Raw genomic sequence first — 12356 nt, 5'->3', positions numbered from 1 at the left:
GTATAGTGTCCCAACTTTTTTGGAATCCGGTTTGTACTAGGGGGGGGCACTAATAGGAGCATTCATTTTACTGGAGGCCACAAATGGGGGCATTATTAATACTAGGGGCCACTTACTGAGGCACAATTATACTAGGTAGGCAGTTATGGGGCATTAATATTATTGGGGGCCACTAATGGGGCATTATTAATACAGGGGGCTACTAATAGATGCAGAATACTGGGGGCACTAATTAAGGAATTAATATAACTGATGGCCATTGATGGGGGCATTATTAACCCTTTCACGACCAAGGTTCATTGATGCCCCTGTGACCATCTCTAATTTTGCAAATCTGACAAGTGTCACTTTATGTGGTAATAACATTGGAGCACTTTTACTTATCCAAGCCATTCTGAGACAGTTTTCTTGTGACACATTGTACTTCATGATAGTCATAAATTTGAGTCCATATATTTCACCTTTATTTATGTAATTTTCTAAATATCAATTTCTCTGCTTTTAAAACAGTGATACCTCATAAAATATATGTTACTTAACATTCCACATATGTCTACTTTATGTTGGCATCATTTTGTAAATGTCATTTAATTTTTTTAGGACGTTAGAAGGCTTAGAATTTTAGAAGCAATTCTTAAAATTTTTAAGAAAACTTTCAAAATCCACTTTTAAGGACCAGTTCAGGTATGAAGTCACTTTGTGGGGCTTACATAGTGGAAACCCCCCATAAATGACCCAATTGTAGAAACTACACCCCTAAAATTACTCAAAACTGATTTTACAAACTATTACTAACTACTTTTCCATTTTAATAATATTTTCTCTTTAACACATCAAGGGTTACCAGCCAAACAAAACTCAATATTTATTACCCTGATTCTGCGGTTTACAGACACACCCCACATGTGGTCGTAAATTGATATAAGGGCACACGGCAGGACACAGAAGGAGCACAATATAGTTTTTGGAAGGCAGATTTTGCTGGACTGGTTTTTAGATGCCATGTCCCTTTTGAAGCCCCCCTGATGCACCCTTACAGTAGAAACTCCCAAAAAGTTACCCTATTTTAGAAACTAGGGGATGAGGTGCCAGTTTTATTGGTACTATTTTGGTGTACATATAATTTTTAATTGCTATATATTAAATTTTTTGTGAAGCAAGGTAACCCAAAAATGTCTGTTTTGCCACAGTTTTTATTTTTTTACAAGATTCATCTGACAGAGTAGATCATGTGCTAATTTTATAGAGCAGGTTGTTACGGACGCAATGATATCAAATATGTCTACTTTCTTTGTTTGTTTCAGTTTTACATAATAAACCATTTTCTGAAAGCCATTTTTTTTTCTTTTCTGCCGATCATCTTGTGCAGGGGCTCATTTTTTGCAGGAAGAGTTGAGAGTTTTTATTGGTAAATTTTTGGGTACATATAATTTTTTTTATTTTCATTATCACACAAAAATTGATTGTTTTAGCACAGTTTTTATTTATTTATTTTTACAGCATTCATCTGAGGGGTTAGGTCATGTGACATTTTTATAGAGCAGATCATTATGGACGTGGCAATAACTAATATGTATACTTTTTCTTATTTATTTAAGTTTTACACAATATTAGCATTTTTGAAACAAAAAAAATGATGTTTTAGTGTCTCCAAAGTCTGAGAGCCATAGCTTTTTATTTTTTGACCAATTGTAAAATTGTTAGGGTCTCATTTTTGCAGGATGAGGTGACGGTTTGATTGGTACTATTGGGGGGCATATGCCTTTTTGTTCGCTTGGTCTTGCAATTTTTGTGATGTAAGGTGACAAAAATTGCTTTTTTGGCACTGTTTTTATTTTATTTTTTATACGGTGTTTATCGGACGGGGTGGATCATGTGATATATTTATAGAGCCAGTCGTTGCAGATGCGGTGATATCTAATACGTGTAGTTTATTTTATTTTTTTTATTTTTTTTATCTCTTATAAATGAGCAGATATAGAAAAAGGCAATTTATTTTATTTTTTATTTACATTTTTATTTTTAATTATTTTTCCTTTTTTTTCCACACTTTTTTTATCAAGTCCCACGGATCCTGACGACACTCACTGCTCATGGCGGCGGCTCAGGAACAGAGACGCCACCATCACATACAGAAGGGGGCACAAATGGGGCAGAGGAGGGGGTATGGCCAGCATGGAGGGGGCACGAATGGGGCACTGCCGGGACAGAAGTGCACAAGAGCGCATGGCGGCAAAAAGTTTGGAGGCGGGGCGCACAGGGAAGAGAGGGAGGCAGTGGTTTGGGGTGCGCACAGATTGATGCAGGGGGCACAGATGGGGCCCACAGATCGGGAGCACAGAGCAGAATGCAGATCAGAGCCTGAAACAGGCACTTTTACACTGCCGCGATCCGATTGGTTTGTCTGCACAGACTAACCAATTGGATCGATCTCCGGCAAGGGACCACTCTGATTGGTTCCTTGCCGGCATTACTGGTCTGTATGCTGTCCGTGACAGCAGCAGTGCAGGGGCAGAAGCTTTAATCCAAGCGTTTTGCAGCGCTTGGATTAAAGAGCTGCCATAACTTTTATATACGTGCTAGCTGCATGGAGTATGTGCAGATAGCATGTATTTAGCCGCATGGCAGTCGTGAAGGGGTTAATGCTGGGGGAGATATGGTGACATTATGTAAAAAAATAAAATAAAAATGATTCTTTATTTTGAACAGTTATTGTCAGCCCAAAGCAGGTGCAGGTCAAACCCACAGAACAGGTGCAGATCTATTCATGATACCTAATTCGAGAGTAGACTTGGCTCCTGAATTTACCTCACGGTAAATTATGAAAATAACTGACCAAATAACAAAAGTGTGAACTCAGCCTTAAAGGTCAATGATAGAATCAGGTCTAATTTATCTGCGTGGAATTAGCCATACAGTGGACCAACATTCAAGTAGTGGTCCCATAGGAGTGGGGAGGGTGTCAACAGCAAGCCTGTGTTCACATCACTGTTCATTGATCAGAAGAACAGCCCAAAAAAGGAGAGCATCCAGCCTCACACTGTCAGTATTTGGTCAACATTTGATCAGTATTGGCAAGGCAAAACAAGAGTGGATCCAAAACAGACATGGCATGTGATAGAAATATTTGCATGTCTTCTGTGTTTTGGACCCACTCATGCTTTTGGCTTCCAAATCGTGATCACATCTTGATGCAAAATACTGACCGTGTGATCGAGGCCCAGTGTTCATTTTGCATGAGTTTTGGCAATTTGCCTCTGAAATTGTCTTTATTCAGATGAAAAAGAAGTCCTGCATGCAGGACTTTAATGGCCTCTATCACATGGTCAGTATTTGCATCAGTATTTGATCAGTATTGGTAAGGCAAAAACAGGAGTTGGTCCAAAATAGAGATAACGTGATGGGAATATTTTCATGTGTTTGGGACCCACTCCTGCTTTTGGCTTCCAAATCATTATTAAAGGGTTTCTACCACTTCGGTGTCACATATTTAGCTGTCAGACACTAGCGATCCGCTAGTGTCTGCTCTGCCCAACCATCCTAATATAATTGCTTTTGGGGCAGCCGTTTTGCTAAAAAAAGAACTTTTATTAATATGCTAATGAGTCTCTAGGTGCTATGGGGGCGTCATTAGCACCTAGAGGCTCCGTCTACCTTCAGAAACTGCCGCCGCCCAGCGCGTCCCTCCAGCCCGCCCATCTCCTCCTGAATGCGATCCTCCTTGTGAGCGCCTGTATTCGGCGCATGCGCAGTGAATGTCTGACAGCTTCCCTGCTCAGACATCTCCACTGCGCCTGTTCCTCGGAGCACTATGGCGTCATCGCGCAGGCGCAGTGGAGATGTCTGAGCAAGGAAGCGGTCAGACATTCACTGCGCATGCGCAGAATACATACGCTCACAAGGAGGATCGCATTCAGGAGGAGATGGGCGGGCTGGAGGGACGCGCTCGGCGGCGGCAGTTTCTGAAGGTAGACGGAGCCTCTAGGTGCTAATGACGCCCCCATAGCACCTAGAGGCTCATTAGCATATTAATAAAAGTTCTTTTTTTAGCAAAACGGCTGCCCCAAAAGTAATTATATTAGGATGGTTGGGCAGAGCAGACACTAGCGGATTGCTAGTGTCTGACAGCTAAATATGTGACACCGAAGTGGTAGAAACCCTTTAAATCCTGATACACTAGTGGCCCTGTAACAGACTGGTAAGGGTGGCAACAGCATGAAGAGTCACAATAGTGGCCCCAGAACAAAGTGGGGGAGGAATGGCAACAGCAGTAGCAGTAACACACAAGATGGTGGCAGATCACAGCAGGTGGCATCAGGCGGGTGATAGCATCAGAGTAGTGGCAGCGGCACGTGGGCAGAAGTAACAGGCAATTTGTCACAATGTTCTGGGATCATTACTGCCAGAATGATCTAGTCTGATGTATCAGGCACCGGTATCTGGAAATCCTGGTTGATCCAGGCCTGATTCAGCTTTCTAAAGGTTAGTCTCACAACATTTTGTGTTGAAAGAGGAGTTATCTTAGGGGTAACTATGCCCCCCGCCACACTAAACACACGCTCTGATGCCGCACTACTGGCTGGGCAGGAAAGCTTGCCCAGGGAAAAGCCAGTTACAGCTACAATTCAAGTTTGACTGCCCAGCAGTCCAGGGTATCTTGGATCTGGGGGGACAGGGTGCAGTCCAAGTATGCTACCACCTACTAGTTCAGGTTCTTCTCCATGCCCTGCTGCTGTGGTTTCTTCAGTACGTGGGTGAAGAAATGTGCTCATTGGAGACTCCAGACTTAAGTTCTCCATCAGTCATGGCAGTGGATCGTGAGATCAGAGGCTCCCCCCAGGTAGACCTTAGTGAGGATGGGTGATGGGGCGCATGGGCAGAGACCAACCGACTACAAAGGATGTTTTTTTTTTTTATCCCTCTAACATTGTGGAGAGTCCTTAGTCATCCCTCTGCCAAATAGTGATAATGCGGCTGTCACTATCCAAACAATTCAGCATGCATCTGGCCATTTGCGCTAGGGACTTGGAGGTACTCTCTGCCTCAATCTCCACTGCATACTGCCACGGTCTGTTGGGGTCATCTGTATCGTCTTCCTCCACGATATGGGAGGGACTGTAGTACCAGCAACCTGACCAGGTGCACGCTAAGCTTCTGCATTGTTGGATGAGTGCACATATACTCTTGTCTCTTTGCCATCGCCTTGGTGATTTATTGCTGGCAAAACATGTGATGAGCAATAGAAGCCAGTTTTGGCCACAATTCGAGTTTGGCTGCCCAGAATTGCAGGGTATCTTGGATCTGGGGTGACAGGGTGCAGTCCAAGTATCTCACCACCTGCTGGTTCAGGTTCTGCTTCATGCCCTGCTGCTGGGTGGTTTCTTCAGTATGTGGGTGAAGAAATGTGCTCATTAGAGACTCCAGACATGTGATGAGCAATAGAAGCATCAGGAGCTGTAGATGAAGGGAAAGAATGACAGCTTCCTTCTGCTAAGGTTGAGAAGCCCTGCCTGATGGAGAAGACGTGTGGGCAGCTGGGAGATACAGCAGTTGCTGCGCAGGCTCTACCACTACATTAGTGTCACGGTTTCCCCAGGTCACTTTATGGTAACGCTCAGTGTGTTGACGCAGGGCTGTGGTGCCAACATTAGCACCATAACCGTGCTTCACTTGCTGCCCACATATTCTGCATACTTCCACGCAAACGTCCTCCAGCGACTTGATAACAAATTCTCACATTACCAAATATGGCATTTTACCCCCACTACTCCGTGCTGACTGCCTGCCGCTGCTTTTATGAACCCGTGCACCGCTTATGTAGTGTCCGACTAGGTAAAGATGGGCACTACACAAGGGTTAATATGTCTATTGCAATAATGTGATGTATTATGTTCATTTCCCTGTGTTATCTGGGTATCAGGCCTGTTAGGGTGTAGTTTAGCCTCCTATACACTAGATGGAGCTAGTAAGCCCTTAGTATATATAGCTAGGCCCAGACAGGGAAGGGCAGTTCAGTCCAGGTGGCTAGTAGTGTAGTCTAGCCAGCCTGAAGTTCCTGAGTCTATGCTAGCTCAGAAGAGTCACCCCATGAGAAGAGTTTTCCTCCTTGGAGAAACCTGCAGTTTCCACAAGCAAAGCAGAGCCAGTATCCAGCTAAGACAAGTAAGCTGAAAGGCAGAGGAGTCATAAATATAGAGCAAGGATAAATATGGGAGGAAGATTATTTGCCAAGGATAAAAGCCAGCATTTGGGCATACAGGCCTTGGAATATAGCCAGCCAGAATAACTAAGGAGTAGAGCAGCTTGGTCTGGGAAGTGTTGATTGTCACCCTCTGAGTATCTTGCAAAGGACTTTTGCCTGCCATCTATAAAGTGCCTGCTGATTGTTATGACTTCAATGTGGAACTGAAAACCCAACTGTACAAAGTTGAACTGTTGTTCCAGTAAAGCAAAGTTTGGTTTACCATACAACCGTGTTCCTCAATTACTGCAACTATAAATCGGTGTGCCACTGTTACAGGCACTGGCGTCACGATTCTTAAAGGGACCTTGCCCCGGGCACATTAAACACCTGCAACATCCAGGGCACCTCATCCACCATCAGGCCTGGTCCCTATATACAGAGTGTGCCCCAGAGGACTCCTGTGCCAGCCTCTCCTTCACTGTCGCATGCCTGCCCAGGGTTCTTCTACCAAACTGTGAGTAACCCTCGCTTGCCCATTAAACCGTGACCTCACAATCGCCCAATCGACCCTGCAGGTCTGGCGTGCTGCATAAATTGGCGTCACGAACAGGATCCGATCATTCCTGCGCCATTGCGGACTATAAACTGTGTGCCGTTATATACCTTTAAAGTGACTAAGCCCTACTTGTTTATTGAAAAATTGCTAGGCCAAAGAACAGTCATAATTAGCGGTGTGAAAACTGTATATTGCATGGACTGTTTGCTGCTTATTTAGTCATAGTCACCACTTGCTGTCAGTGAATAGACAGCGTTTTCTGCTCAAAGATGGCTGCTTAAACTGACTGGATTAATAGTGCGCCTCGTTGTATCCATTTGGTGCGAAAAAAGACAAAGGGAAAGTACCGCCCAGCCTGTGAGGAGGAAAAACGCCACCCTGTCTGTAAAGAAGATACTGCCTACCTTCAATCCCGGAGCTCCAAGAGGCCGTGCCTACCTTCTGACGCCACGCGTGGGACTCCCGTCTGACGTCACCATGCATCTCGCGGGATTTAGATTGAGCACCGCCGGAGTAAGTACAAACTTTCGTATTCACCGGCCCCGTCATATTTCTGTACCGGAGAGGTCCCGATCCTTACCAAGAGATCGGAGAAGGTCCCCTACTAGTAATAAGAGACTTGACCTGGGGAAAAAAAAATCTGTCTACCTTAGCTCCGGTCTGGTCAGCAGTTTCTTAAAGGGCCATACTCACTCCATTACCCATTTATCAACACTATGTCCGCACCTGAAGAAGCAGGGCAGGTGGCCCCTGACGTGCCTACTGAAGCGCCCGCAGATGATAATAGGGCACCTGCTGCTGCGGCAGCATCAAGCCTGATGCCACTGACCATGCCAAATTATTTTGGGGCCCCTGGTTCCCACGATATTCCGGGGAAGCCCATAAATTAAAGGACTTTAGAGACCAGATCCTGTCCTTATTCTGGCTCTACCCAATCTCTGCTGAACAACAAATGGAGATCCTCCTGGCCCAGTTAGAAGGGGCCACCCGCAGGGAAGTCATGTCATGGCCCTGTTCTGAAAAGAGTAGCCTAGAGCAGATTTTTGATCGCCTCGGCACCACATTTGAGGCCAGAACGGTGTCCGAAGTTAAAATGCGATTTTTCAGCAGGAAGCAACAGCCTGGGGAGTCGCTCCGCGATTTTGCTCTGTCCTTGCAAGAGACCCTGTGGGTTGTGGTCCAGGTGGACCCCAAGGAAGCCGAGGACCAGGACAGGACTCTTAGAGAGCAGTTCATTGCGGGTATAAGTACTGAACATTTAAAGGGCCAGCTGAGGATGCTGTCAGTTCAACACCCCAATTGTGCATTTTTGGACTTTAAAGAGCTGGCCATCAGTATCCTAGGCCAGGACCCGGCCGCAGGGCCAGCAGCCTCCCCTGAACCACCGGCTTGCCCGCCAAAGACTGTCAATGTAGGGCCGGCTGGAGTCAGTCAAGCCACTCAGTCTCCAGTAACAGATGTAGTGGCAGCACTGATGGAGCAAGTAAACTATCTCACTCTGAGCTTAGAGAAAGTATGCAAGAAAATAGAGGAGTGGGAGAGACCGGTGTTACTGGAAGATGAAGGCCCTTTTCCTCCAAGGCTCCCGTCTGCCTATAGAGATGCATACCCAAAGGAACCTGATGGACGACCAAGTTACCGGTCTAGAAATCGTAAGCAGCCTGTCTGTCACTATTGTAAAAAATATGGACATACCGAATCAATGTGCTGGCAGTTAAACGGGCAACCCCCGAGGCAGAGGACCGCCCCTCGGGAGGTAGAACAGTAGGTCCAAAGGATCCAAGCTGGATACCTAAATACGTAGGATCTCGTCCAAAAATTAACATATGTATCAACGGGATACCTTTTGAAGCCCTGCTGGATACTGGGTCTCAGGTTACCACCATCCAACGACCTGCCTTTGACAAATTCTGGGATTCAAGTCTCCTCACTCAGCCACCAGAGTCCTGGCTAGATATCATTGCCAGCAACGGTAAGCCAGTGAAAGTCCATGGGTACTGGAAACCTACTCTTCAGGTGGGAGAAGCCACCTTACCACAGCAAGGTGTGATTGTGGTACAAGCAGGAGATAAAGGAGGACATCCTGTGATCCTAAGGACTAATGTCTTTAAAAATTGTTACTCCGAAGTGCTTGAAGCTTTGAACCAAACTATATCTTCGGCCTCGCCTGCTTCCAGAAGAGTCATTCAAAAGACTATCAGTGTGCTGTGTGCTCAGCAAAGGTTCGCCAACGGAAAAGGAGAAATCTGTACTGTCCGGATCCGGGATAACCGGATGGTAATTCTGCCTCCAGATTCCCAGATCATCCTGTGGTGCCGTGCGGTGTTAGGGATCCAGGGCCAGGACTATCAAGTTCCAGTGGAACCTATCCAAATTGAGAATCATCCCTTCGTACGAACAGCCAAGAGTCTGGTGACCGTGTCTCAAGGTAAAGTGCCTGTCCGTTTGATTAATTTTGGTGATCACCCCGTTACTCTTTTTAAGCACTGCCCCGTTGCTCAGCTTTTCCAGGTGTCTTTCCAGGATGTGATCCGTCTGCCTGCCACGTTCCAGACCGCACAGAGCAGCAGCGTCACTGAGAGCGCCCCTACAACATCCTGGTGGGAGGAACTTCATGTGGGGAACAAATCCACCCCGAAGGAGCAAATAGAGGGAGTTCTGAATCTGGTGAAAGAACACCACAAGGCCTCCAGCAAGCACTCCAGGTACTACGGAGAGGTCAGGGTAATCAAACACACCATACCCACGGGCTCTCATCCTCCCATCAAGGAGAGACACAGACCCATACCACCTACTACCTATCATACTGTGAAATAGATGATACAAGAGATGAAAGACTCTAATATAATCCGGGACAGTCATAGTCCCTGGGCTGCGCCCCTAGTTCTTGTCCGAAAAAAAAGATGGCAGCATAAGGTTCTGCGTGGATTACAGAAAAATCAATCAAATCACCCACAAAGATGCTTATCCGTTACCATGCATTGAGGAGTCATTGACTGCCCTGGGGTCATCAGCCTACTTCTCCACTCTGGACTTAACTAGCGGGTACTGGCAGGTACCTATGGCCCCAGAAGATCGTTAGAAGACCGCTTACACTACACCTATGGGCCTGTTTGAATTTAATTACATGCAGTTCGGGCTGTGTAACGCTCCAGGGACGTTCCAGCGGCTGTTGGAACGTTGTCTAGGCCATAGAAATATTGAGACTGTACTACTATACCTGGATGACGTCATTATATATTCCAAGACGTATGAGGACCATTTAAAACACCTAGCGCAAGTGTTTCAAGTCCTTACTAAATATGGCCTAAAAATGAAGCCGTCCAAGTGCCACCTGCTGAAACCAGCAGTAAAGTACCTAGGGCACGTTGTCAGTGCCGAAGGAGTCCAGCCTGATTCTGATAAACTTGCCACTGTTCGTAATTGGCCTACTCCCACCACCGTGAAAGAGGTGAGAAGTTTCCTTAGCTTTGCAGGATATTATAGACGCTTCATCCCGCATTTTGAACAAATTGCGGATCCAATCCAGGAACTCCTAAGGGGGCATCCCAAGAAGAGTCCAAAGACTCCTATCCCTGTTGAATGGAATGAAGAACGGGAGATTGCTTTCCAGCTCTTAAAGAAGAAGCTGACAGAACCCCCTGTCCTGGGTTAACCGGATTATCAGAAGTCGTTCCACCTCTACACGGATGCCAGTAAAAGAGGCCTGGGAGCTGTGTTGGCCCAAGTGCAAGACAACAAAGAGAGGGTGATTGCTTATGCCAGCAGATCCCTGAGGGGAGCTGAGAAGAACGATCAGAACTATAGTTCCTTCAAGCTGGAGTTCCTTGCCTTAGTGTGGGCTGTGACTGAAAAATTTAAAGACTATCTCGCTGCCACACCGTTTGTTGACTTCACCGACAATAACCCCCTGGCGCATCTGAATACCGCCAAGTTAGGGGCTCTGGAGCAAAGATGGGCCTCCCGCCTTGCCAACTATGACTTCACTGTGAAATACCGGGCAGGCCGCTCCAATGACAATGCTGATGCCCTGTCTCGACTCCCCACTACAGAAGCCCCAGAGGAACCAAAGGATGCCTGGGAAGAAGTGGAAATGCCGGCGTTTTACAATAAATTTGCCCAGCAGGATAATATCTGCACTGAAAACCACTCCGCTGCTGATCCTTCCTCATCAGATATTCCTGAGTCCAGGGGCGACCAAGAAAGGTGGATTAAGCTCCAGTCCGAAAGTAGAGTTCTCGGTGAACTGCTCGACTTCCTTACTAGTGGGAGAACTCCTGAGAGAGTCCGCAGGAAGAGTGCAGACCCAGAACTAATGAGACTGTGGAGACATCGCCACCAACTCTTCCTTCAAAAAGGCCTGTTGCTTAGAAGGAGCCTGGATCCAGTGTCCTGTGATAGGATATATCAGATCCTCATACCACGTCGAGATGCCAGTCTGGTGTTAAAAATGTATCACAACCAGTCCGGACACTTCGGCGTGCAGAAGACTGAGGCCATCATTCGCAGGAGATTCTATTGGATTGGGATGAGAGAAGACATTGAGAAATGGTGCAGAGAATGCACTGCCTGTGCCGTGGGGCGAAGTGAACGCCATGACCAGAGGGCGCCTCTCCATCCTATCGTGAGTAAAACTCCTTTAGAACCTTTTGCAATTGATCATGTGAAGTTGGAGCCAAGTCGCTCAGGGTATACTTATGCCATGACCATTATTGTTCACGTCACTAAGTTTGTCGTAGCAGTGCCTGTGAAAGACCTGACAGCTAAGACGACAGCAGAGGCGTTCTGGAAGCATTTCCTCCTGCCCTACGGCTGCCCAGAGAGGATCCTCACCGACCAAGGGTCTGCGTTTGAGTCACAGCTGTTCCAAGATATGTGCCTGCTGCATAATTGCCAGAAAGTCCGGACCACCGCCTATCATCTGCAATGTAACGGACTCTGTGAAAAGATGAATCAAACTCTCATTGAAATGCTGAGAGCAGTACCCCCTGAAACAAGGGGTGATTGGCCTACTCTGTTGCCACAACTCATGTATACCTATAACAACACAATTCACTGCTCCACCGGGTACACACCTTTCTATCTGATGTTCGGCCGTCAAGGGAGGTTGCCTGCTGACCCTTTTACTTCCCCCTCCTCCCTGACTGGCACTCTAAAATGCTGCAGCGGTCCGCTGCTGTCCACCACGCACAGTCTCCCAGTCTCACCAGACCTCAGTGAATGCACAGCATTAGAATCCTGCTGCCACAGGCAATGAACGTTCTGTGTGGGCAGAGCTAACATATCCCCGCCCTTATCCTTTGCCTGCACTTGCTCCAGGCTGCAAGGCCCAAAACAGACTAGGATAACTGAGCTGGCATCCGACCCCCAGGCTTTGACCTCAGCCTATCATAGCACCTGGCCTGTTCCCTCTCCAGCTAGTAAGTCCATCCAGTAAAAAGCATGCAGCAGTGTCTGTGGAGGTGGGGGTGCAGGGCTACTGGGGGTCACACTCTCATTGTAGCAGCCCTGTACTGCCCTCAAGTACTGATGGTGACTGATCTGTGAGTTCCCTCTGTGAGCTCCCTGTGTGTGCGCTCCCTGTGCCCCCTCTGTGAGCTCCCTGTGCCTCTCTGT

Source organism: Bufo gargarizans, chromosome 2 (assembly GCF_014858855.1).
Source record: "Bufo gargarizans isolate SCDJY-AF-19 chromosome 2, ASM1485885v1, whole genome shotgun sequence".
Lineage (NCBI taxonomy): Eukaryota > Metazoa > Chordata > Amphibia > Anura > Bufonidae > Bufo > Bufo gargarizans.
Note: the sequence above shows the minus strand (reverse complement) of the source record.